The 27,159-nt window shown below is 38.6% G+C and overlaps 1 protein-coding gene across 6 annotated transcripts in view; it reads left to right on the top strand.

The window, feature by feature from the left end:
• Positions 1–27,159, top strand: part of NIPBL (NIPBL cohesin loading factor) — a 177,816-nt gene that overhangs the window by 24,099 nt on the left and 126,558 nt on the right. Inside the window, exon 1 of one of the 6 annotated variants that reach the window (XM_049794611.1) lies at positions 24,720–24,738. The exons of the other annotated variants lie outside the window; for them this stretch is intronic. The gene's annotated coding sequence lies outside the window, so the exon portion shown is untranslated. Of the gene's footprint in view, positions 1–24,719; positions 24,739–27,159 lie in introns of those variants that run through there. 6 annotated transcript variants of the gene reach the window in all.

Here is a 27,159-nt window from a genome sequence, read left to right as displayed (position 1 = left end):
GTGCTTTGTATACAGAAGACAGAAAAAAGCATTTGACTTGGTTTGAGAGGGGCAAATGGTGGAGGGAGCTGGCCTTACGGACAGCGTGAAGGAAGTGGAATGAAGTGTGATGTGAGGCAAGGTGTGTAAGTGATATGTAACATCAAGTAGGAAAAGCTATGCAAAGTCTTGCAGCTGTAACATTGTGGGGTAGAGCTGGAAGCTGGCTGAAGCTACAAGACAGAAAGGTGGACTCAAAATGCCCTGAAGACACTTGTAATAGCGAATTACGCTGTGGGCCATGAAGACAACCTCAGTCTGAAACCAAAATGTAAATGCCACGATCAGTTAAAAAAGATGCTGACAAACTGGTCCGTATGTGACAGAGTGCCACTGAGATGATTAGGGGGCTGCAGCATGAAATGTAGAAGGAGAATCTGAGGTAGCTGGGTTTGTTTACCCTGGTGAAGAGAAAACTAAGAGGGTTTGAAATGCTGAGTTTAAGCAGCTAATGAGCATTTATATAGAACACAAGACAAGCTCCTCAGAGGTGTGCAACAAAAGAAGCAACAGCTGCTGTTGCAATAAGGGAAATACTGATTGGATTTAAGGGGGAGGGAATTCACAGTGAATCTCCATCCTTGGAAGTATACAGAATTTGACTGGGAAGGGCCTTGGTAGCCTGATGTAACTTTGAAGTTGCTCCTCCTTTGAGCAGAGGGCTTGTCCAAAGGTCCCTTTAAGCCTAAATAGATCAATGATTTTGTGGCAACTTCTATTTAGAATCAATATCTATACTTCTAGCAAGAGGGATTATTGAGGGAAAGCATTGTTGAAATACTGGACTGGTTAAATCTTACTTGGATGACATATTCGATATAATCCAAGCATGAATGTAAAGAAAGATTCATTTAAGCACAATACTTGGAAGTTATTCTCCTGTCTAATATGAGTTACATGGTGCCTGTCATGGATTTGATGAAATTAAATCTTTCAGATTAAGATGTTTATCTAAAAGGTAGCTTTTAAAATGTATTTTAAAATTTCTATATCTAATTTACTGTGTTTGCATATCTAGTTTTTGAAATTCCATGTTTAAATGATGAAAGAGTGAGAATAGTTGTACTAAAGTGTCTTGCATAGAGGTGTTTCCTACAGGGTGTTATTCAAAGCAATAATAATTACAAGTTCAGTTTCTTGCTAAAATTTTTATTCTTTGTCTCCTGTTCCTATGGATGGATGGATGTTTTTCATAGATAGAGGCTGTTGTATAGCTCTAACTCAGTGTTCTTTCACAGTAGTGGTATTTAAAGAACATAATTTGATCTTTTCTAAAGAACATGTTTTATACTTTTAGCTACTGAAAAGGTATATGCTGGTACAGGATCTCATTTTGTAGGTAAGTGCAAGAAGGAATGCACTTTTATTGTAAAGCAGTGTTAAAAGTTGAAAGATTGTTAATAGTAGGTACAAGTTCTGAGGATGGATCTACAAGGTTTAAAGTAGCGGATTTGTTAAGAAGCCATGAATAAAAAAAATTAAGTTAATTGTATCACTTGTGGATTTAAAGTTGCTAGCTATTGTTGGTACAAGGAAGGATGGGAATACCTGTAAAGAAAAATTTGATGACCTTGAGAGCTGCAGAAATAGAAGTAGGATGAAATTTCAGTGCCAAATGTTGATACATTTAGAGATTCATTACTAGAATTTCTGCTGTAAGCAGGCAGCTTTTCAGCTGGGGAAGCGTAAGATCCATGTATATTAATATTATTACAAAATATCTAGTCAGTCATCAGTAAAATGAGACTATTAAAAAGCACATGCAGTTTTTGAATCTATCAGGAGAGGTATGTCTGTGTAGAGATATTAAAGTGTCAGAGTATATGCATTGAGATTGCATTGGTGCATGGTTCCTTTGTGCTCAGGAAAAAAATAATCAGATGGTATCAAATGTAGAGGTAAGTGAGAAGATTGGGAAAATTTATTTTATGTGAAAACTTATTTTGTAAGAGGAGACTCTCAGCATAACTTACACTGTAGCAGTCTGAACTTTGTTTACATGGCTTCTGGGCTACGGCTGGCTCAGGTCTGACTAGGTCAGAATGTTTACTGAGTGGTACTTTAAATATTTCACCTATTTATGCAACAATTCCCAAGCTTTTCTTCTTTCTTGTTCCATTTCTGAGCTTGTGACCATGCTTTTTTTTGGAAGTGATGCTCTTGCTGTTAAATTTATCAAATGCATAAACTGCTTGTGTTCCTTAGCTCCTTCTTCAGGGTGTTGCTGAGGGATGGTACAAATGAGCTCTCTAAATGTTCTGGAAGGGTTTGTGTCTGGAAAGGAGAGGAGCTACAGGCAACTATGATGCAAGAAAAAGGGAATATAAGCTGACTGAATAATTCCAGTCTGGAAGTTGATACAAAGCTCTAAAATGCAAAAGAATGAGATAGTGGAATTACCTTCCAGTAAGAATGATGAAGGCAAAATGTTTAACTAGTTAAGGAAGAAAACTTGATGAAATTACTAAATGCTTGAAATACATTATGTGATAGAAATGATAAGGGTCTAGACTTCATGATCAGGGGCATCCTTATTTCTTAAGCAAGCAGTGTGATAAATTGTTTAATAATTTCTTATGTATTTAAGGTGAAAAGAGAAAATATCTAAATAACAAAAGTTACAAGAACCCAAAAATTACATTCCGGGACTACTATATTTAGCCATATTCAATGTCATGGAATTACTGTTACACCTTCAGCTCCTGGTAGTTTTTGACTGTGCCTCTCTTTGAAAAGGAACTTTAGATCTCATTTATTCACATGGCTTTCAAAAGTGTGTTCTGAACATTATATTTTTACATTGATAGCTAAAATTTTTGTTCCCCTTTTTTTTTTTTTGTGTTGGGACTGTAGAGTCATTGCTACCCCTAGAAGGTGAGATGAATTTGTGCCCCTTACTTTGCTCAGCTGGAATTTACTATTCATATGTAAATCTATTGGTGCTAATAGGATTAAGGTTTCCCGGTATCTTAAGGTGGAAATGAAACAAGTGCTTATAGTGTTGAACTGTTTTCATTGAAGGATTTGTGCAAGTATAATGCAGTACCTAAAGAAGTGTTGTGTTTGAAAGGAAGAACCTGATTTGATGCTGCGGCTCTGGGTGGATACTTGAAAAAACAAACTTACTTGCTTTGTGTGTTGCTTTTTCTTTGAAATGAATGCAATAAATGCTGTTGTTGATTTGTAGTCGTACTGCTGTAGGAGCTGTTTGTTTGAGATAGGAGAATGGCGTAGTGCTATGTGGTTCACAAAAATGTAGTTAAGACCCTGTTTTGGAAAGCTTACTTTCTAAATGCATATTGTATTACTTATTCTCTTTACCAAAACTATTTCTGTTGCTGAGGTGCTTTTCTTTGTTTCAAAGGAATAGACTTGACTGTTTCATTTCTAATCCAAAATAGTTTTAGTCTGTCTTCATGACTTTTCAGAGGGTACATTTGTTTGTGAATGCTTTGATAGGTTTTAGAAATGTGTGTGGAAGGGATAAGGGAGGCTGAGGAGTTTTGTGTTCTCTTTCCTGTGTATCTTATGGCAGGAGTGCATAGAGCCTTGGGTAGGTGTACTACTCTGTTTCGAAGAAAATTTGAGGCACCAAGAAGTTAGTATGAATGTCGGATACAAAGCTGCATGAAACAAGTTCTTAGTTCTGCTGCGAGTGGAACAGGTTGTTTTACTCTTTATACCTCTCTATACAGAGACAGAGAGAGAAAGAGAGAAAGTGTTTATGGGTCATATCTAGAGCTTCTGATAATGCCTTACTTCTTTCCATCCCTGGCAAAATTCTGTGAAGTGTGCAAGAATTCTCAGATTATGGGTTTAAACGTTAGGTTTTTTTTAAACTGTTCTGGCAATACCCAGACACCTCTTTGAGGGGGCAAACCTTGCAATCTAGGCTACTTTGTTACCAGAAGGTACACTTTAAAAGCCAAAAGAATTAACTAATTCTCTGCCCTGCCCAACCTGAAAGCGGTTTTGCAGAGCTGAAATACAGTTTTTAAATTCTCACATGCTTTCTTTCTAAAACCTAAAAAATCCTTTCTAGTCTGTGATAAAATTGAGTTTATAATGGAGAAACATTTCTGACCGAAGTTATGAACACATTAATTTCCATTATTCTGGTGACTTTTTTACATAGAGAGTTCTGGTCAACTTGGTAAGGTTTTTTTTGGTTGGTTGGTTCTTTTGCATTAAATTCTTAAGTGAGTGTTAGGATGGTAAAAATTCCATTCTCCTTTATACCTGTGGAAGTGACTACTATCAGTTTGCATTGGTAGCAAAGGGTAGTTTATAAGGTAAACTACCTTGAGTTGCCTTTCTCTCCTACTGTGTGCGTAGTGTTTGTTGCAGAAATCGAGTGCTTCAGGTTCTCATAATGTTGAAAATACTTTACAGCATGCAGCTTGAGCAAGAATGAATTGTACAGCGTTTGTAAGGTGAAGATTGAGAGATGTGTTGACTGTGCAATGGAGAAGTGCAATAGCTGACTTCGAGGAGGGGTAGATGACTTAGAAAACTGTGGATTCTTCCAGCAGTGGCTCCCCTCACATCCAAAATCTTCAAGAGTCACTGGTAAATAATCATCACTATCATTATCATCTATGTCATCCATGGTTTAAATGTGATTTAGCTGTCATATAAGGTAGAATTGGAAGTGCACCATTGTGTTTCCAATCCAGCGTGATAATGCTGCACTGTATTCTTGAAATCTTCCATTAGTTATCTTAGAATATTAAAATTGCAACAATTTTACCATTTTATTGAAAAAATACATTTCTGGATCACATTAATTTGTGTAGGGTGTATGTTTTACTGATATTCTAAATAGTTCTAGTCGTATGTATAATTGTCACTAGTTTTTAATCTGTCTGGGATACCCAGTGAGGATATTTATTGTTGGTGACTTCCAATTTTATGGTCAAAGTATGCAAGTTTAGTGTTTATTTTTTTCCACCAGAAGTTCCTTGCAGCTTCTAAAATCTTGAGCTGCATTAGTGTCCTTGGTTTTGACTTATGATCAAGCAGCTAGAACTGTGTGAGCTAACGTTAGTGTAAACTTCATAATGTGTAAAATATATATCATATGCTACATGGTTTTAAAATAGTAAGCAAGCAAACTGGAAGTTTTATTTTTAAAATTATGAAAAATAGAGACTGTCATCGTCCATGATGGTATACCTTTTGCATGTAGATGGTGAGAAGATTACATCTAGTTTACTTGAATTATTGTTTTTAAATGTTAGATTAGTTACTGGTTTTAAATGTTATGTTACTGGTTTACTTAAAGTTACTAAAGTGTTTTAAAGTTACTAAAATGTTTTAAAAAGAAAGAACTGTGTACAAACTAAACTGAGCATTCTCAAGGTAATGATCAACTGAGTCATTTTTTGAGGGAGATTCTACATGGAAACAAAAGTCTGTCCATACAGATTGAGATGCAGGACAGACCTTTAGAAGTTGCTGCAACAACTGCAGGAACTAAGAGGGACAAATGAGAAAACTAGTATTATAGCATCTAAAAGTTCGACTGTTTTTTTGTTTAGTCCTCAGTAATCTGATAAAGAGGAGAAACATAAAGTTATCAGTCTGTGCTGGTTACTGGTCACTTTTGTAGTTTCTTATAAATTCTGCAGAGTGTTGCTGAACAATGTCAAAAATACAGAATAATTTGTAAAACATTCAGTTGTGTCCATAGCTAAAAGAAAATGGTAATGTGTCTCAGTATCTGTTTAGGTAGTACAAAGCAGCAGTCCAGTAGTTGACAGTGTAGTTCTTTGCATCCAGAAACTCTGTAGCTAACATTTAAAAATGAATCTTCGATTACTGAATAGTTAGACTAAAAAAAGAAAACTATACAACCACAGAACTATCAAATGCTTCAGTTTTGCAGGAGCCAGTGTTTGTTTAACTTTTTGAGGTAGAACTCCAACTGAAACCAGCAGGAAGTGTGTAAAAGAAGTGTCAGAGGATCATGCATAGTTTTCATCTTGACTACTTAATACATACAGACTTTTCTTACTTTGTTTTTTAATGCTGTCATAAGTGGTTATCTGAATTTACCCATTTAAAATATATCTGATAGCTTTGCCCATACCTAGAGAAGGAGGCAATGCTGTGGTTTTTGGGTTAGGCATTTATTAAAACAAGATTCCTGGGGATTATGTCTTCAGAAGGTGGAAGGATTTAACGTTTTGCTAATCTGTAGATAATTGATACCTGAAAGATGTAGAATGAAGCTTACTATAAGTCGATCAGTGTTAAACCTGAGGAGACACTTAATTTGCCTGTTGTAAGACATTCTTTATCAGGTGAGATACTGAATCAGTTGGTGTTTTCGTGGGAAATTGAACTCAAGTAGATAATAAAAAATTAAGCGATCTATCATCCATTTCATAGCGGTTTTCAAAGACAAGATTTTAGTTACACAGAAAAGCTATGATAAAAGGTTCAGCATCTCAGAAGAAATCTTACACTGAGATCCTGGCTGTTCATGATAGTTACTAATTCTGTTTTAGTGTCCAGAAGGGTAGTAATATTACCCTGAAGCTTCTAAATGCCTTGTATTTCCAACCAGAATTACTGGAGAAGTTGCACTTATCTGCAGTTAGAAACTGTATATATATTACATAACAGCTGACATGAAGCATGCAACAAAATAATTTTGTATTGTAATTTGTAAAATTAAATACGTTCTGAGAGATCCTTCTTTTTGAAAGGCATGTTATTATAACTGAGTCAGTATTATCAGTCAGACGCTTCAGTGAGATTCTTTATCTTTACCAGTGTTTCTGATGTTAGAATTTTGCATTTGTTGCACAGTGCTTTCCGGTTTTGTTTGATCTTTGGTGTATTAAAGCCTGAGATCTCATGCATGTTGCAGAGGTCTTTGCCTTTTTCTACAGTGTGTTTGGTCTTTGATTTTGTTATTTGCCAGTGTAACCAATCTTCTGTTAAAGTGAGCGATTTTATTTTCTAAACTGTTGGTGATCAATGTGTTCATCAAATTACAGCCTATTGTGGGAAAATATTCTAGTGAGTTTTGTGGTTTGGTTTTTTCTTTTTTTTTTCCCAAATGATCCTTCAAAGGTTAATATTACCTCTTTCCTTTCAAATTACCAATTAGATTTTATTAAACAATTAAGAAACTAAAGTAGTTCACCAGCCACCTATCTCCTCTCTTTGAGCCAGAGCTCCTCTTCTAGATGGAGTAAGTAGGGATGTTAAAATTGATAATAGTGGATTTGATTTCTTTCTTGCTTTATCCATTCCTTCCCCTCTTGTCTTTATGGCAAGCCTTTGTAGTTTTCTGCTCATTGTATGTTCTTTTTATATGTGGCTTTGCTGTCTTGATGAAGTTTGCATTGTTGCTTCCCTGTGTAGAGCAAAGGGAGAATACTGAGCCTGGGTGCCTCTGTATTATGACCAGTAATCGTGATGTTCTTAAAAAAGGAAATTGTGAGAACTTGCCAGGTGCATTTGAAGACACCTTGGTCTGTATTTAAAAGAGCACTTTCTTTCCTGCATAATACATACTGCAAATTTTTTGCTTGTCTCTTTGTATAAAGACTTCATTTAAAATTTATTTTGCAGTCAGCAAGCTTTCTGAATCAGCAATGTGGAAGGTATACGTGAATATTTTCACTCAGTCTCATGCTGAGGTTTTGAAGAGCTGTGGTGTGCAGTACAGGCACAAGGAAGGAAAGGTAGCTGCTGGAGAGTGTTATACCGTACATGTGTAGAGACATTGTTAGTAGGCTTACATGGACCTGTGCAAGTGTGTTTGTGGTGACATGGTAGGGGCCTCTGGAAAGGAGCTTTTTGTTTTTCCTCTTTACTTGTTGTCCAGAAAAAACTTCAGTTGAATATAGTTTAGGTAATGTATGTTTTGTTGTGGCCTACACTTAGAGTTTATTCTCATGCAGTTTTATCTAACAAAGGGTTTCAACACCTTTGTGAGAAGAACATTGAAATCATGCTACTTCCTTCCTATTAACTTTTGAAGCTAAATAAAAAAGTCATTAAAATGAAAATGTGCATCCATAGTGGATACACATCTTCCATCACTATATCCTTATACCCTTTTCCATGTCTGAAATCAATGCTGGAAGCCCCCAGACCTGTCTTCTTTGGCAGTGAAGATAAGGCAATTTGAGGCTCTTTATTAGATGCTGGTTTAGGAGGTGTAAGCTTACCTCATACCAGTATTTGAAACTGTCTTTCAAGCATTTCCGAAGAAACAGTTAGTTAGTTGCGGAGAGGTTCTTTATTCCAGATGGTGTTCACGCTCTTTTTCTGCTGTGAATTTGTTTTGACTGTTTAAAATTTTACCTATTCTAACAGTTTAGATTTTTAATTTTAGTTCAGGTTTTTTTTTTTCTTAAATTCTTAAATCCACAGAAAAAAACTTCTGCAATTTAAATGAGATACCGAACTCTTCGGTTGGAGGTTAGGCATGTAAACTTAGGTTCAGGTGATACTGGGTGAACTGCTTAGTGTCAAGAGTCATAGCACTTTCAGGTCACTGGGTAGAACTGAGGCTTTTATTTTGTTTTTAATTTCTCTTCCTGCAAAGTTAAACTCTCTCAGTTGTGGAAAATATGTGTGAATAAAACCTCAAGGTGGTGGTATAAGCTTGTACTATCCAATAGTACACAGGTGCATTAGGCCACATATTCCAGTTTAAATGCTGCTCTAGAATGTTATTGTACAGGTAAAGCCTTTCACATCTCCATCAGAAATCATCCTGTGCTGGAAGGGAGAGAACATCTAAAACTTGAAACATCTACATCTGCAAATACATGTTGGTGATTTAATTTATTCCAGCTATATTTGTTCAGTTTTGTAATTCAGTTCATTTAAATGCGATGTTGAAAACCTTCTATTGGGCGGGGGGGAGCATGAATATGATTTTCATGCATTTTTAGCATGTAGCTTAGAAATGCTGAGTTTATTACTGCTGTCGTGTAGCGTGCACCACAGCCCCACAGCATCCTGTGCTTTTCCAAACATACCCTATTCCCTGGTACAGCAGTGTTCCCCTTAGCCTTTTGCATTACATAGTCCTGCCAGATTGCTGTCATGATTCACAATCCTCTCCCTATCCCTCATGGGTGTTTGGAAAATCCTTACCATACAGTACACAAGTAAATTTCATGCTTGAAATTTATGGTGCCTCAGCAGAGGTTGAGGACAGAGTCACATTCTTAAAGTTACCTAAAGTTGTATTATGACAGTGTATTTTGGTTTGATAGTCAAGGAAAAATATATAATAAATCCAAGAAATTAGGCTGTCATGGGATTGGTGGGGGCCACCAAGGTCATCAAGTTTAGCTACTGCAATAGGTATGATACAATGGAAGTCTGTCTCAGAAGAAGCCATGTAAAACTGACTCCATGAACCATTTTGATTTGTCTCATAATTTCATTCTGATAGCATTTACCATACAGAGAGTATTATCCATCCCCCCCTGCTTCCTGCCAGGGTTGATAGGGTATCTGTGGTATGAATTCATCAGGAAAAAGTCTGACAGTTGTAAGAAAGGAGTAGATGGGAGAACAAGGAGTAGTAGTTTCTGTTACTGAAGTAGCCTGAGACTTGTAGGATTTGACGCCTCTACCTTCTTCTAATCAGTCTGTCCTTCCTGTCCTTTTCTTCCTTCTTCTTGCTTTCCTGTGTGAAATAACACCTTGTGCAATACATGTACCATGTGTAATTTCAGTGGGACTAGGTACACAGAATTTCTGGTTGCAGGAACTGATGCTGACATTTTTCTTGCAAAGTAAGTAGTAAATTTCTCAAACAAGGATACTTCAGTGTGAAGTTTTAAATGAAAAAATCTTAGCACACCGCATGAATCACTGGCTTGGGAGGAAGACACTAGAGCGAGCTTATTTAAAAAAAACCCAAACAAAACCCCAAACAAACCAAAAAACCACACCCCCAGCCCCCAACAAAAATCTTCCTTATTTTGATGGGGAAAAGGGGAGGCTTTTATTAATAATACTTTTAAAGCAAGGTACTTTGTTTGAAAGATAAAGAACTTGTTTTAATTGCTTGGAGGTATGCAGTGTATGTTCATGCTTTTATGCGTCTTGGAGACAACTTGTAAAAACATGGATGGTGAATTAGCAAGAACTGCTGCTCTTAAAACACAGTTTTAAAGTGCCGTCACGCTTTCTAGAAAGCACAGCCATACAATGTTTGCATTTTTAAAATATAGTGTACTTTAAAGAAACTGCAGGATTATTTGCATGTTGTAGCGTTAAGCAGGAGACATCATAATGCCTTTCTGTCATTTCAACAAAAGTTTAAAAGGAAACAAATCGACCCCTTTGTGTTCTTTCTCTTGCTAAACTCCTGAACGTAAGGCTAGTAATATGCACTATTAATTGAAGTAAAGACTATTTTTTATGTGATGACTATGCTGTATTTTCTCCAGTGCAGACATACCCTGCTATCTGTTGAGGATGTTTTGGAAAAGTGGAAAAATTAGTCATGTAACTGAGAGTGAAATATTTTTTCCAGTAAGAACTAGTGTAAGAGAGAAGAGATACGTAGATTTGTGAATTCAGACTGACTGACCATTACCTATTTTTTCAGTCTTCACCTCTTACTGATGTGATTTATCTTACTTATCTACCAGATCGTGTCATATATATCATATATGTCATGCCATTGATGATGGCAGTGTTAATACACCTTTTCATAAGGAGGCAAGAAGAATGCTAAGGGTAAAGAAATAGCAAGTGTCCAGTTCCAAAGATGAAGCAGCTGAGTTCTTCTGGAACAATGGTACATTCTCAAAAGCAAACAGCTCTGAGAAATCTGATGGTCCTGCTGATCCTGCTCCTGCATCTCCATGTCATACGTATCTCCCATTCTATTTAAACTGTGTTTGTTTCTGAAATTCCTGCACATTTCTCCCTGCCACTTCCTCCTCCTATTATATTAACTTTCACAGGAAAAATTCCTCATGTTCTGTCAAACTTAGCCATTTAGTCTGCAAAACAGGGAATGATTAGTACAGCAAGATATTAAACAATTGGGGATGCAAATATAAAACAGTGGATAGAGAGGTGATGAATGACAGGGTATTATTGTAGGGTTTTATTGCATTTTTTTAAACTTATTTTCCAGCTCTTTCTATGTAAGGGCACTGTCTTTGCTACTTCTTTGCTGCTGTTAGGTGTTAGACAGCTATGAAAGGTCCTGTGTTTGGTGGTTAGTAGTTCCAGTAGCTATACCAAAACTGTTCTGTGGACCAGTAAGTCTGCATTGCCATTTTCTAATTCATATATGTGCCATGGGTCAGCTGAAAGCAAAAACTGTTCATATTTCAGCTGATTGTTCAAGAGAGACTTTCATTACTAATTTTCAGTGTGTGTGTGTAAGTTTCTGTTTTGGGGGTGGAATATTCAGTATATATTTATCCTTCAAGTTTTAAAAATCTGTTGTAGTACATTGCCATACCCTAACAGTCATTCAATCATGAATTTATGATCTGACAATTTTTAAAATTAAAGTATGTGAAAGAACACTAAAAAATTGCAGATATAAATGCAAATATATGACCTTTTCATTCTTGGCTCCTTTACTTCAGTAATGTGTAACATTGGCTTTTCTAGCTTAATAATGAATTAAAGCAGCACTGTTAGCTTTTAACCCTTCTAATTGATCATCCTGTTATGGAATAAGCATGTTGCAATTCCTAGCTGCATTTCACTTTTAACCTGTGGTTATCTCTGCAGACACCCTTTATGTATATATTAAATTTCTCCTCGTGGTTATAATTTTGTTTATTTTGGCCTTTTTCTTTCTTTGCTTTGTAAAATTAGATTTCCTAATGGAAAGCAGTATTTCAGATAAGGAGACAAATATTAATGTGTCATGTGGTTTACGGAGATGGACTATGCACTAGAAACTTTTGCAGGCACATTTGTTATGAATTTGTATGTTTGTGGTTTTTTCTTGTTGGTTCTAGCAAAGGTGCGGCTTTTGCTGATGGGTAATTTCTGTCAGTGATTTAATACTGATTATATAAAAAAATGTGCTCTTCACATAAGATGTTGAACTAGACAATTGTGCTTTTTTTATAGCTAAAAGCTTAAATGCAGACTGAAGCAGTAATCAGGGGAAAACCGATTACTTTCTGACTGCCTGCTCCTTTTCTTTTTTTGAACACTTTGTAATGATGTATCCATCTTCCCTAATTCGTATTTATTTGTACTAGTTAAACACAGGCTGGGAAGTTCTGCACTCTTCAGCAGTGGACTGTGAAAGAGGGAAACTTTGTCAGGTTTTAGGAATGAAGGATAGGCCATTTCTCCCTCACTTTAACCACCTAGTCATTAGTTTATAGAAATAACTTAAAGTCCTTCTGATTTTTGTCTTTGTTATTATTTTGTATTGATCTCCAGCACTGGACTGCAGGGGAGTCTCTGCTCCAGTGCCTGGAGCACCTCTTCCTCCTCCTCCACTGACCTTGGTGACTGCAGGGTTGTTTCTCTTCCATGTTCTCATTCCCCTTGCCAGCTGCAGTTTCTGTGCTGCAGCAACTATTTTTCCCTTCTTAAATCTGTTATCACAGAGGCGATACCACCATTGCTGACGGGCTTGGCCTTGGCCAGCGGCGGGTCTGTCTTGGAGCTGGCTGGCATTGGCTCCATGGGACATAGGGGAAGCTTCTAGCAGCTTCTCACAGAAGCCACCCCTGTGCCCCCTCCCGCTACCAAAAACTTGCCATGGAAACCCAATACAATACACTTGTAAAAAGTCCTCTTGGGCTTTCTTGTAGGCCCCCTTTAGGTGCCTTCTCTTCTCCAGGCTGAAGAACTTCAAATCTCTCAGCCTTTCTTCAGAGGAGGGATATTCCATCCCTGTCATCATTTTTGTGGCCCTCCTTTGGACCCTCTCCAACAGGTCCCTGTCTTTCCTGTGCTGAGGACCCCCGAGCTGGATGCAGTACTGCAGGTGGGGTCTCAGCAGAGTGGAACAGAGGGGCAGAATCACCTCCCTCGACCTGTTGGTCGTGCTTCTTTTGGTGCAGCCCAAAATACAGTTGGCTTTGTGGGCTGTAAGCGCACGTTGCCTGATCGCATTGAACTTCTCATCAACCGACACCCCAGGTCCTTCTCTGCAGGGCTGCTCTCAATCCATTCATTGCCCAGCTTGTATTTGTGCTTGGGATTGCTCCGACCCAGGTGCAGGACCTTGCACTTGGCTTTGTTGAACTTCATGATGTTTGCAGGGCCCACCTCTCAAGCCTGTCAAGGTCCCTCTGGATGGCATCCCTTCCCTCCAGCCTGTTGACCGCACCACACAGCTTGGTGTTGTCGGCAGACTTGCTGAGGGTGCACTCAATCCCACTGTCCATGTTGCCAACAAAGATGTTAAAACAGTGCCAGTCCTAATACCGACCCCTGAGGAACGCCACACATCACTGGTCTCTTCACTCGGACAGAGAGCCATTGACCACAGCTCTTTGAGTGTGACCATCCAGCCAATTCCTTATCCACTGAGTGGTGCGTCCGTTAAATCAATGCCTCTCCAACTTAGAGACAAGGATGTCATGTGGGACAGTGTCAAATGCTTTGCAGAAATCGAGGTAGATGACATCAATTGCTTTTCCTGATCCACCAATGCTGTAACCCCATCATAGAAGGTCACCAAATTTGTTAGGGATGATTTGCCCTTAGTTAAGCCATGTTGGCTGTCACCAACCACCTCCTTATTTTCCATGTGCCTTAGCATGGTTTCCAGGAGGATCTCCTCTATGATTTTGTCAGGCACAGAGGTGAGACTGACTGGGCTGTAGTTCCCCGGGTCTTCTTTTTTTCTCTTTTTAAAAATGAGGGTTATGTTTCCCCTTTTCCCGGGAACTTCCCCAGACTGCTACAACTTCTCAAATATGGATAGTGGCTTAGCCATGGATGCATCTCACCTGGCGCCATGGACTTATGCACCTTCAGGTTGCTTAGATGGCCTCAAACCAGTTCTTCATTCTCCCAGTCCCTGCCTTTGCCTTCTGTGACTTAGGCAGTGTGGCTGGAGCATTTGCTGGTGAAGACTGAGGCAAAAAAGTTGCTGAGTACCTCGGCCTTTTCCATGTCCTGGGTAACTAGGTCTCCCGTTTCCTTCTGGAGAGGCCCCACATTTCCCTAGTCTTCCTTTTATCACCGACATACCTGTAGAAGTTTTTCTTACTGCCCTTGAAGTCCCTGGCCAGATTGAATTCTATCAGGGCTTTAGCTTTCCTAACCTGATCCCTGGCTGCTCGGACAATTTTTCTGTATTCCTGCTAGGCTATACCTGTCCTTGCTTCCACCCTCTGCAGGCTTCCTTTTTGTGTTTGTCCAGGAGTTCTTTGTTCATCCACGCAGACCTCCTGACATTTTTGCCTGACTTCCTCTTTGTTGGGATGCATCACTGCTGAGCTTGGAGGAGGAGGTGACCCTTGAGTATTAACTAGCTTTCTTGGGCCCCTCTTCTGTCCAGGGCTTTATCCTGTGTTACTCTACCACACAAATCTCTGAAGAGGCCAAAGTCTGCTCTCCTGAAGTCCAGGTAGCGAGCTTGCTGTGCACCCTCTTCACTGCCTTGAGGATCTTGGACTCCACCATTTCATGATCACTGCAGCAAAGGCTGCCCTTGAGTTTCATATTCTCCACCAGCCCCTCCTTGTTCTTTCTTCAGTGTTTTTGTGCCCTAATTGGTTTTAATTTATTTGCTTCTGTTTGCCTGGTCACCAGTTTCTAATACAAAGTATCTTACAAGTTGTTCTAGAAGCCATTTGAAATCAGTTGTACATAACTTACTTATTAACAAAACCCACCTGTAGTCATACTTCTCATGCTTACATAATTCTTGCAGTTAAAATGCCATAACTTGGAATCTTCAGGAGTTGTAGAGTTCTGTTTCTGAGTATCACAGTTGCATGTTTATAAGTTTTATGTTGTAATGGGCATTGAAACTAGTTTTTTGGATACTGAAAGTAGGGCTTGATGGTATGAAAATCACAAGGTCATTCAGTGCGTCATGAAAGAGCTATGCACTTTTGACCACTATGCATCCCTTGAGAGACCGTTTTTGATAATTTGCATTTTTCGGTTTGTTCTTTGATCTTCAGTCCTTTCAAAACTGTCAGACAGATGCTACCAAATCCTTGTCATTAATGACACTGCTTGAAGGAGCTCCTGTGTTTTGGATAGACTCCTGTATTTGACAATAAAATGTGCTAAGAAGTAGGTCTTACAGTTCTTGTCAAGACTCTAGTGATGGTGTGAAATTCAGATAGCCATCTGTCATCTGATAGTTCTTCTGCACCTGGAGATGTTTTTGGTTTCCCATATTTCTGTATATGACTTAGCAGTGCTGCTGTTTTCTAAGGGCTAAGTGTATTTAGATGTTTTACGTTTTCGTAGAATAGAGGATTTAAATTAACTGCCTACCTCTCCTTCATCACCAGTTCCAGTTTCTATTACAAAGTCTCTTACAGGTCATTCTAGATACAATTTGAAATCTGTTGTAAGTCATATACTCAAAAGCACCATCTGTAGTAGTACTTTTCATGTTTACAACATTCTTGGATTTAAAAGTCAGGAAGAAGTACCACCTGAGGCCTTCTTTAGACGACTGGAATAAGACTCACATTTGCAGGTCCTGGTCCTCCCAGGGGACTTTAACCACCATGGTATCTGCTGGAGGGACACCACAGTAGGGCACAGGTAATTCAGGAGGTAAGGAAAGTTTATTGTTAATGACTTCCTGAAACCAGTGACTGACTGGCTGACAAGGGAGATGCTGTGCTGGACCTCATCCTTACAAGCAAGTATACTGGTTTTGGCTGGGATAGAGTTAATTTTCTTTCTAGTAGCTGGTATAGTGCTATGTTTTGGATTTAGTATGAGAAGAATGTTGATAACATACTGAGGTTTTCAGTTGTTCCTAAGTAGTGTTTAGTCTAAAGTCAATGATTTTTCAGCTTCTCATGCCCAGCCAGCAAGAAGGCTGGAGGAGCACAAGAAGTTGGGAGGGGACACAGCCAGGACACTGGACCCAAACTAGCCCAAGGATATTCCATACCATATGACATCATGCCTAGTATATAAACTGGGTGGAGTGGGACTGGGGGGGATTGATACTTGGGAACTAACTGAGCACCGGTCAGCAGGTGGTGAGCAATTGCATTATGCATCACTTGTTTTGTATATACCAATCTTTTTATTATTATTATTGTCATTTTATTATTGCTGTTATTATTAGTTTCTTTTCTGTTCTACTAAACTGTTTTTATCTCAACCCACAAGTTTTACCTTTTTTTCCCCGATTCATTCCCTCATCCCACTGGGTGTGGGGGAGTGAGCAAGTGGCTGCATGGTGCTTAGTTGCTGGCTGGGGTTAAACCGTGATAACAAGGAGGAACAGGTTGGACATACAGGCTAGGGCAGCCTTGACTGTGGCAGTATGAGATGGTGGAGTTCAGGATTCTGAGAGGAGGGAGCAAGTCAAGTAGCAGGGTTATAATCATGGACTTATGAAGAGCAGGATTTGGCCTGTTCAGGGGTCTGCTTGGAAGAATCTCTTGCAATACAACTCTGGAGGATCACGTTCTCCCAGGACAAAAATCTTTCATCCTGACATGCAGGACGTCAAGCAAAGGTAGCAGGAGATCTGCAGGGAGGACCACGAAGCTCCTGACAAAACTCAAATGTAAAAAGGAAGTATAGAACTGTAAGCAGGATCAGGTGACCCCAGAGCATGTAGGTCTGTCAGAGCATGCAGGGCTGGGGTTAGAGAAGCCACACCCCATCTGGACCTGTGTGCTGTGAAAGTGTGATGGGCAACAAGAAGGGTTTCTACGGGTACATCAGCAGCGAAAGGAAGACTAGGGAAAATGAGGACCTGCTGCAGAATGGGAATAGGGATCCAGTGACAATGGACAAGAAAAAGGCTGAAGTACTCAGTGTTTTCTTCGCCTTGGTCTTAACTGGTAAGACTGGCCTGCAGGAGTCCCAGTGACTGAGGCCAGTTGGAAAGTCTGAAGCAATGAAGACTTACCCTTGGTAGAGGAGCATCATGCTAGGAAACATGTAAACAAACTGGATGTGCCCAGGTCCATGGAACCTGGTGAGATGCATCCATCGGTGCTAAGGCAGCTGACCAATATCATTGTGAGACCACTCTTAATAATTTTTGAAAGGTCATGGTGATCAGGGGAAGCACCAGAGGACTGAAAGAAAGCAAATGTACCCCTGTCTTCAAGGAGGGCAAGAGGGAGGAATGTGGAAAATTAAAGGCCAGTCAGCATTATCTTGATCCCTGGGAATGTGATGGAGCAACCAATCCTGCAAACTACTTCCAAATGCATGAAGGATAGGAAGATGATCAGGAGCAGTTAGCGTAGATTTATGGAGGGGAGATCATGCTTAATAAGCCCAAATACATCCTATGATGACATGACTAGCAGTGTGGCTGAGGGCATGTTCATTTTTTACTTTAGTAAGGCTTTCAACACTGTGTCCCATAACATCCTTGGTAGATAAACCAGTGAAGTACAGACTAGATAAACAGACAGTGAGATGGATGAAAAACTGGCTGAACTGCTGGGCTCGAAGCACTGTGAACAGTGGCATAAAGTGCAGCTGGAAGTCAGTCATCAGTGGTAAACTCCATGGGTTGACACTGGGGCTAGTACCGTTTAGCATCTTCATTGACCTGGATCAGGGTACACATTCTCAGCCAGTTTGCAGACAAAATGGGGAGGAGTGGTTGATGCACCAAAACAGTGTGCTGCTATTCAGAGGGACCTCAACATGCTGGAGAACTGAGCAGACAAAAACATCAATCAACTCAACAAAGGGAGATGCTGAGTTCTGGGCCTGCAAGTGAATAACCCCATGCAACAGGACAGGCTGAGGGCCAACCAGCTTGAGAAGCAGATTGGCAGAAAAGGGTCTGGGGGTCCTGGTGGATAGAGTGGAACGTGAGCCAGTGATGTTCCCTGTGGCAAATAAGGGCAAACAGCATCCTGTGCTTTACTAAGAAGAGTGTTGCCAGGTGATCCTTCTTCTCTATCATCAGTGGTGAGGAACATCTGGAGTGCTGGGTTCAGTTCTGGGCTCCCCAGCACTAGAAAGACATGGACAGACTGAAGCGTGTCTTGTGAAGGGCTGTGAAGATAGTTAAGGGATTGGAGCATCTGGTATTTGAGGAGAATCTGAGAGCTAGGACTGTTCAGTCTGAGCCAAAGAAGGTTCAGGGGGATGTTATCAATCTGTTGCTAAAATAGGTGATGGGGCCAGACTCACCTCAGTGGTGTCCAGTAGTGGGACAAGAGACAATGGGCACAAGCTGAAATACAAGAAAATCTATTTGGGGGAGACCCCGTTTGACTTAAGGGTGATCAAACATTGGAACATGGGGGGTTGTGGAGTCTCTGTCCTTGGAGTTACTCAAAACCTGACAGGACACAGCTCTGAGCAGCCTGCTGTATCTCACCTTGCTCCAAGCAGGGGTGTTGGACTAGATGGCCTCCAGAGGTCCTTTTCAACCTTAAACAGCTTAGGATTCTATGATTTTTCATACATAATTCCCTTAAGACAGAAAAACATACTCATGTTGTGCAAATCATCACAGCTGGTAAGTGCCAGCTATCTATTACAAAATTCTTTTATAACATTACTTCCTGACTTCAGTAACTTATCTTTCACATATATATTACTGCCAGGAAGTGCAAAATCTGCTTCTTGTCCCACATATATTTCAGAAGTGGCAATTTATTGCCTAGATACTTTATCACTTTTTTACTTTCAAGGCTCTTGCATTAGTATATATAGGAGGCTTTATGGGATGTGGTGATTTTTAAAAAATACGTCCTTTCACATGTGCTAATTTTACTAATTAAAAATATCTTTTTCACTCCTCTTATTTCTCCTTGGAAAGCCATTAAGTATTCAGTAAGTTACTGGGGGCAGCTTTAAAGTTCTTAGGTTTGTTAGTGGAAATTAGCTTTCTGCCACAGAGGAAAAACAGTGCTTTAAGCTTAAAGGCCATGTCCTATATAGTCCTTATGTATGCAGTCTGCATTGATACTTCATTCTAAGGAATAAATATGATGGCAAGAAACTGGATTTAGATTTATGCCTGATTTCACTGTAACAGAAGACTTATTCTAAAAAGAAATAGCTGTGAAAGATGATACTGATAACTCATGAAAACTGAGGAAAGTTGCTAAGTTTCTCATGAACAATGCTGAAAAAACCATTACTATTGAACTTTTGAAACTTATCTTGGGTTTTGTTATATTTCATTGGAGCTTAACAGTTGATAAAAATTATGCTTTGTAAGTGGCTATACTCTGTAATTTTTGTGCTTAGTGACATAGTAAGCATAGGCATTCCTGATTTGGGAAAAAAAGATTATCTAGGTCTCCTAAATGCTTTTCAAAGTAGAACTGTGCCCTAAATGACTACAGAGGGAATTGTCACTTTAGAGACTGGTAGTGTGAACCTTTCCAGTTTCCTCAAATCATTATCTCAAATCCATTTCAAGCCAGAATTTATTCTTTTATGATATGCAGTGGAATTCAGCTTTCCTTTAATATTAGAAAACCTTTTTGCCCATTATGTGTTAATAAGCACTGAGGTCTGTCTTACTAAATTTACTTCAAAAGAGGTAGACAAACATAATGGAAATTTTAGGGGAGTGATTGACTGCTTACAGCTTTCCAAGACTGCCTGTCTCACATAATATCCTGGACATTGAAGTAGCACTTCTATTAGAGGCTTTGCATGGTTTGTGAAGGCTAGATACCAAAATTAACATCTGAAATTAGAACTTGGAACCGGCTCAAGAGCTATGACAATTCTGGTCCTTTTTTCCATCTACTTTTAAAATTTGTGGTGAGGAGTGATTCTGAAGGACTTATATTTTTCCAAGAGGAACTAGTAAAGGCATTTCTAAGAACCGGTATTTTAAAATATTGGGGTTTTGGGTTTTGGGGGGGTGGGGGTGGGAGTGGTGGAGGTGAGTGTTGCTGTGTTTGTTGTTTTGGTTTTGGTTTTTTTTACCTAGAAGGCGATTTTCAGCATCATTCAAGCTTTGGATGATGTACTGTGAAGTTTTGTGTTGCAGATAACAATAATTTTCCCTTGGGAGAAAGTACTCACTTGCAAAGTCCTGCTGGAAGACTGAATGGAATTGAGGGAATTCAGTAAAGGGAAGTCAGATGGTCATTACAAACAGCCATATACATTACTACAACAGTTGCAAAGGCTGTGACCATTGCTTTGAAACCAGCAAAAAAGTTCCAGGCTTATCACATGCAGTAAAAGTTACTTTGGAAAAATTGAGCAATTGGCCAAAACGTTTTGTTCCTTCAAGGCTTGGGAAACAAACCTTTTGCTTGGGAATCTGTATGGTGAGTGTTAATAATGGTACTTCAGCAGATCAAAGTCATTTTATTTAGTCATCTAAAAGAAGGGTTACTGGAAAAGGAGAAATCTTAGAACAGGTAGATTCTCATCTTTGTCCAGCAGTGCACCTTATTGGAAATGGTTCAATCTTATTGGAGCTCTTAATTTCTCTTACCGATTGCAGCTGAGTTGCGGGCAAAATCTTAACCCTTTTTATTATAATTTCATATTGGCAAACTGTGTTGCATATTCTCCAAAAGAAGAGAAATGGGAGGCAAGTACAATGGAAGTAGCAGATGAAGTAGTTAACTTTGATTAGATAGTGATTGATAACATCTTGTAATGGTAATGTCAAGTTTACGGCTGAGCTTTGTAGTGCATCATGTACTATTCAGGGTAGGTTATCATCAGTAAACTCTGCAGGTGTATTAAGTGAAAGTTAAAACAGAATAGAAGGTTTATATCTAAACAATTGTAATCCAGACTGGCAATTCAGGACAACTATTTTACTACTTTTTTTTCCCTCCAATTAGAAAGGGCATGGCTTTGGTGGTTGGAGATGTATTCTTTGGGGATTGGGCATACCTATTTTTCATCCTGCTTGAATAACTGTAGTGGTTGTACTAAACTATAGCTACAGTCTAATTGAGAAGTAGAAAAGTTAGGTTCCTTGGATCCAGTGTTTCCAGTTCATCCACTTGATCTGGTTGCAGAGAGCTTATTTAACCAAAGGTCTTCCTATTTGTCAAAGCAAGAATAGGAAGCTTGTGGCTCACGTCGAGTACTGGCACTTAAATCTGGAAGCTGAATCTTTTCCAGTTTCATGAATCTGTGAATAGAAAGTGAAGACTTTGTTGCATCCACTAACCACATAGGAAAAAATATCTCTGTCATTATGGATATTTCTAATTTTGTTTTAAAAAGACCATTCCAATTGGACATGTTGATGCCCATTTCTTTTTGCAAGGTGCATTTAAAAAGCCTCAGATGGTTTGTGTTGGGTTTAGGGCTTTTTTGTTATTATTCTTACTTACAGTAAAAGGAATTTCTTTTTTCTTTAAATATGATTATTCAGTGTACATATCAACTCTCTTCATGCAAATAACTTAGTTTCTGCCTTCCATCAGAGTAATACACGAATAGGATTAAAAGCAAAAAGTAGAAACTACAGCATGGAATAGCTTTGGGAAGCAAGCAAACTTGGTGTGGACTCAATTCTTTGCAGAATTTAGTGCAGTTTCTGGATTACTGATGGTCCTTTACCTTGTGATGACTTTTTTAGCTGTATGTACTCTTGGTGTGTGGTTATGTGTTAATTATAACTTATTTGGTCTAAAGAGGTTAATCTGGTGAACTTCAGGGAAAGTTTTTGCTTTGCTACTGTCAATGTCAAGATTAGAAATGTTAGATGCAGCTTTCCTTGGGGCCTTTGTAATGTAAAAGTTTCACGACTTTTCTTTAAGACAAAAATGGAGAAAATGCCTAGTTTCAGAGGAGTTGAAAAAAATGGAGTATTCTGCAATTGTTGAAAATATTAATTGTTTTTTTAAATAATGTTGCTCAATGGTTGTTTACAGTTTTATTTTTGAATCCGGAGCCTCAGATTTTGGAAAGTACGTTCTTCCTAGGTTTAACAAAACATGTTGTCTAATGGTTGAATTGTCTTTGGATTTATTTTGTTGTAGAGCAAGTCAGGTAGTTATATCTCAGGCATAATAAAGTTTACTGCTAAAGAAAATAAAATATGTAGACAGTTTGAGTACCTTGATTTTTAATTTTTTTTTTTTTTTTTTTGTCTCCTCCCTCCCCCCAGTTTCTGGGCAGCCTGGTCTTGGTGTCCCTGCTTGAGCAGGAGGTTGGACAAGATAACCTCCAGAGGTCACTTCCCACCTCAAACATTCTGTGATTTTTGGGGAGAAAAATAGTGAGATATGCAAAATCATGGATGCATGAGCACAGTAGTAGTCCTCTATTCCTTCCTTCTCCCTCAAAGGAGAGGATGGGGGGATGGGGGGAAGAGAGAAGAGAAAATGAGTATATGCAATGTCTTTGGTATTTGTTGTCATGGACTATCTGCCTCATTCGTACTAAAGGGCATTGTTCAATGCAATGTAGGGTAGTTGCAGTGTTAGCTTGATGATAATTTTTAGTCCTGTCAAATTTAAAGTGACTTGTTTCCTGCCATTCTTTGTGTTGCATACGGAAAAGGAAAGCTCTGCAGAAATACCTGCATGGGCAGACCATGTTTTATGGGGGAATAGGATTAATATATAAATCATGGACTTGAGGAAAAGATAAGCAGTTGAGGCAGGAGGAAGGCACATCAGGAAACCGTAAGGTCTATGTGTTGTGATAAAAGCTGTGTTCATAAGTTTTGGGAAGTGTAACTGTCTTCCTTTTTACTCATTTGTCTTTGTGCTGTCCTTCCTCTAAGTCAGCAGAAGCCCTGTTCTGTAAGAGGATGGGAATCCCGTTTGTAGTTACTGATTGCATGTATCTAAACTCATTCTTCCATCTTCTTCCCTGGTCTCTATACATCAGCATGCATGTATGTATGCCCACCTGTCTGAGGAACTGAGCTCTAGCCTTCTAACTCTGTGACAGCCTCATCCTTGGGAATTGTGAAAGACAGCTGGAGAAACACAGACCTAAAGGAGCAGAAAAAAACCAGACTAGTATACAAAGACATGAAATTTAAAAAAGTAAATCTTGGATGTCAGAAAAAGGGCAGCAAAGGATAACTTGTTTGGTTGGTAATCACATTAGTTTCATAGACTGTTCTGTAAGTTCTTCGGCCTTCTTTGTCTCCTTTAGCCTTGTGCCTTCTCAAATTGCTGTGGAAGGAGGAGGTAGTCATTACAGAAGGGCCTTGTTCTGTGTTTTTCAGAATAGTTTGCAAATGAAGTGGAATTTTTAGAGCAGTTCCTTAGTTTCTCAGGGAAAGTTTCTCAGCTTTTTGTGTCATGGATTATGATCCTGCTTTGCTCTTTAAAGTGAAAATAAAATTACTATTGATTGCCCACAGTAATCTCTGTATGACCTACAGTATTTTTACTTGGTCTCCAGTGCTATCCGTTGGCTTTGACATTGTTCTCCCTCTAGACTGAGTGAATCTTGTGTTTTCTTTTATTTGTTCTGCTAACTTTTATTCTGATCAATAAGTTTGTATCAGAAGCTACTATAGAAATTTACAATGTGAAACTTAGACTTTTCCCTATTTCTTGGAAAAAAACAATCTTGAAACTAGTTCACAGGTTTGTTGTTTGTGTTCAGCTGAACTATTTCAAGATGTGTGACTGACTTTGTCCAAATAATTAGAAATAAAGGGATTATTCAGGCTTTGAATACATGACACTTAAGGCTTTTAATGTAAATTAACAGACACTTAAGGCTTTTAATGTAAATTAACAGAAGGAATGGATTTAAAGTGGTTTAGTTGAGCTGCATTAAACATTTGAGTTTATATTCTCTTTCAGAATTAGTAGCTTGAATTCAGGTGGTTTTATTTTACTGTAAAATTAAGTTGTATTGAGTGAACTCTATTTAAGTATGAAGAACATTTCCAAACTGGTTTGACGTAGTTAAGTCTGTTAAAGAAAGAAAAAAACAAAAATCGGATGCATTTTTTAGGGAATTTCTATGCATAAGATTTTCTTCAGAGTAGTGTTCTTCATTGTACTTGTTTTATACTGACTCGGTTGTGGCAGTCCTATCCTCACAAATACTTACCTTTTGTTTTACTCCAAATTATTACTCCTACAAGTATGCTTTCACTGTTGACAGCTGTTTTGTGTTTCTTTGTATTGCTGCAGTACCCAGTGGAGGTGAGCTGAGAACGTTTAACATGGACAGGTCAAACATTAAAAATGCCCAAGCTTTGTTTTGCATGGCCATCATAATTTTGAGATTCCACCTGATTGTTATTGATGGAATGTTTGTTTATGCTGTGACATTGGTAATTTTGGAAAGTTTGAAAAGTTGGATGGTTTATGCTTGTTTGAAGCTGTGAGCTTGACTAAGCCTGTGAGCAGCTTTCCAAACCAATTGCTGCAATTCCTAGGTAGCTTGGGTTTAGATTTGTAACATCTGCAGTCTATCAAGGGTAGGATATGGAAGATGATCAGTAAGGTAAAAATAGACAGTGCTTTAGAGAAATGCTTTTCTTGGAACTGCGTCCCTCCTTTCAGCACAGTTTTTGAGCTTAAGAAACTTCTATTATGTTTGGGCTGCAGCCAAAGGAGAACCAGCGACAGCAGCAGAAGTTCAGGATGTCATCAGGCACTTTTCTAGGTAATTGTATGAATCCGTCCCCAGACCTACAAAGACCATACCCCAACATAGTATTTTTCCTAGCTGTTGAGAGATACCTGATAGTTACCATCTAGCCCCAATTGCTCATGGTGAGCTGGTCATCATTTGCGCTTAGTTGATTAACAGTAATCCCAACATAATACCTCTAGATGTTGTGTGTTGTATGCTTCAGAGCTTATTAATAACTTCGAATATGTGTGATTTTTCCAGCTGTAGTCTCCATTTATTTCCTATGCTATGTCTTTGAGTTTGTTGTGTTCCAAAAGTTTAGCTGACTGTGATGTTCGTACGAAGAAAAGCCTTTAGTGACTGGACTGTGTGCAACTGGGAAAAAGGAATATCTTGGCTGACTAGTGATACTCTTTTACATCCTTGTTGATAGTCTCTTTGTTTATAATGTTAATAGGAACATTAATTAAATAGGATAGGAAGATAATTTTTTAAAAAAATATGCTGTAAAGGAAAGTGTCAGGGACTCCTGACACTAACCATATTTTCATAGTCACGAAATCATGGAGCTCTACAATTTTAGGATTGCTAGGTTGGATGGCATATGCCATAAAGTTTATGTAATCCACAATTTTAGAATACAAACACTAAAATCAGTTATCACGAGATGAAAATTTTCATATGTTGGAAGTCTCTTACAGCATTATTTATTAGGCACTGACACTGCATTTTTTTTTAAAGTTACTTTTGCTCTCATGTTCAGTCTTTCCAAGCAATGTGTTTTTGCGAGATGTTAGTAATCTTAATTAAAATGTTAAATTTCATCGATTATTTTGGGTGGTTTTGCCTTTTATATGTTAACATACTTTCCTTTAGAGAGAGTATATCTTACCTGTATGGTGCATAAGCAATATAAACTACCTCTTGTAAAATGAATCAAAAGGAAAAAATTTTGGGTAGTGAATGCTATAAAATTACAAAAATAATTGCATTGCAAGTAATTGTGCAAATGTGTACAGTAGGACAGTACAGCCAAAGCTCTTTACATGTTTCTGCACATAGTTGGTAAAAACACTCATTTATTTAATCATTTTATGGCACTTGTTTATCTGTAAGTCCTTCAGTCTAATAATTCTGGAAAGCATCAGCTAATTTCAGTTATCTTTTACAGGGGTGGAAGTCTCAAGACAGTTGAGTTTGTGAAAATTGGTTGTTGGTTAGAGGAGATGCTCATCTCCCCATTGAGGAAGAGGCTGCAGCATGTGCTGTGTCTCTTCCATCTAGCAGCTAAGAGGTGTAGGAGTGGGTTTGATGTGAGGGGAGGAAAGTGGGTGTGTTATGGAGGGCTGTCATAGAGCCTTGCATAGAGCAATTGCATCATTGTTGTGGTGAAGGGATGAGGGGAAATAATACACCAATCCAGAAGAAAAGCACCTTGACCACCTGCAGTGCTATACAGTGTCTCTTAAATGTGCATGAAGCTTAAGTGGAAAAAACAAGCAACAAGATGAGTATTAGGACAAAGGGAATAACATATCACAGGTCAATATTAATTGCAATATAAAACGTCAGTGAGGCACTTTTGAAATGCAACACGCTAAATCTGTTTATATGGAATTTTACATTGGCATTTTTGTGAATCTCTAAAGAAATGTTATACTTGTGCGTCTGTTTTCTTAGCATGTCTTAAAGAAGCTTGGAGGGATTTTAATTGTTTTTCCAAGTCAAAAAAAGAGGCAAAAATTGTGTGACTGGAAGACTTGTGCAAAATCAGCTGCTGCCTCATGTTTATTTCTTCCAAGTTTTGTTTTTTAAAGGTTATGAATCATCTGAGAGAGTTCAAGGACAGGAATGGAAGATTAAAAATTAGAAGAGACTCCTGAATTAAGTAGGTTTTTAGCCTACTTAAGATCCAACCTAGTTAAAGAAGAAAAGTCTTTAAAATACCAGTAAATGTCAGTACACAACTGCTTTTAGAAAAGAGCAGCACTACTACCAGCTAACATAAATGAGACGAATATTCAAGAAAAAGTTGAAAAAGCCAAGCTGGTACTTCCTCTCTCATACCTGTCACAACTATTTTGTTAACAAAGATGTGTTGCAACCTAAAGTGTTCTCCATTTGACAGAGCTGACCTAACAAACCCTTTTACTTGCTCTTCTTCTTCTACATATCTCTGCTATTTTCTTTCAATAAAATGAACTGTAGCTAATATCAGCTGCTGTGTGTATGCCTGAGCAAGCAAAAGGGCTGTGCTCACCAAAAAGAGCACCATTACAGATGTACTTAAATTGTTGGAATAAAAGTTACTTGTGGAAAATGTAGTGCAGATGGGAAGTAAATGTATGAACTTCTGACGTAGCTTGGGGTTTTCCCTTTATGTTTGAATTTCTCAGCTATGCTTAATACCATGACTGCTGCCAAGCAAAGTTAGGTTTTTACAGTTTAATT

The sequence above is a fragment of the Accipiter gentilis genome, chromosome Z (genome assembly GCF_929443795.1).
Source record: "Accipiter gentilis chromosome Z, bAccGen1.1, whole genome shotgun sequence".
Lineage (NCBI taxonomy): Eukaryota > Metazoa > Chordata > Aves > Accipitriformes > Accipitridae > Astur > Astur gentilis.
Note: the sequence above shows the minus strand (reverse complement) of the source record. Positions and strands in the feature narration are given on the sequence as shown.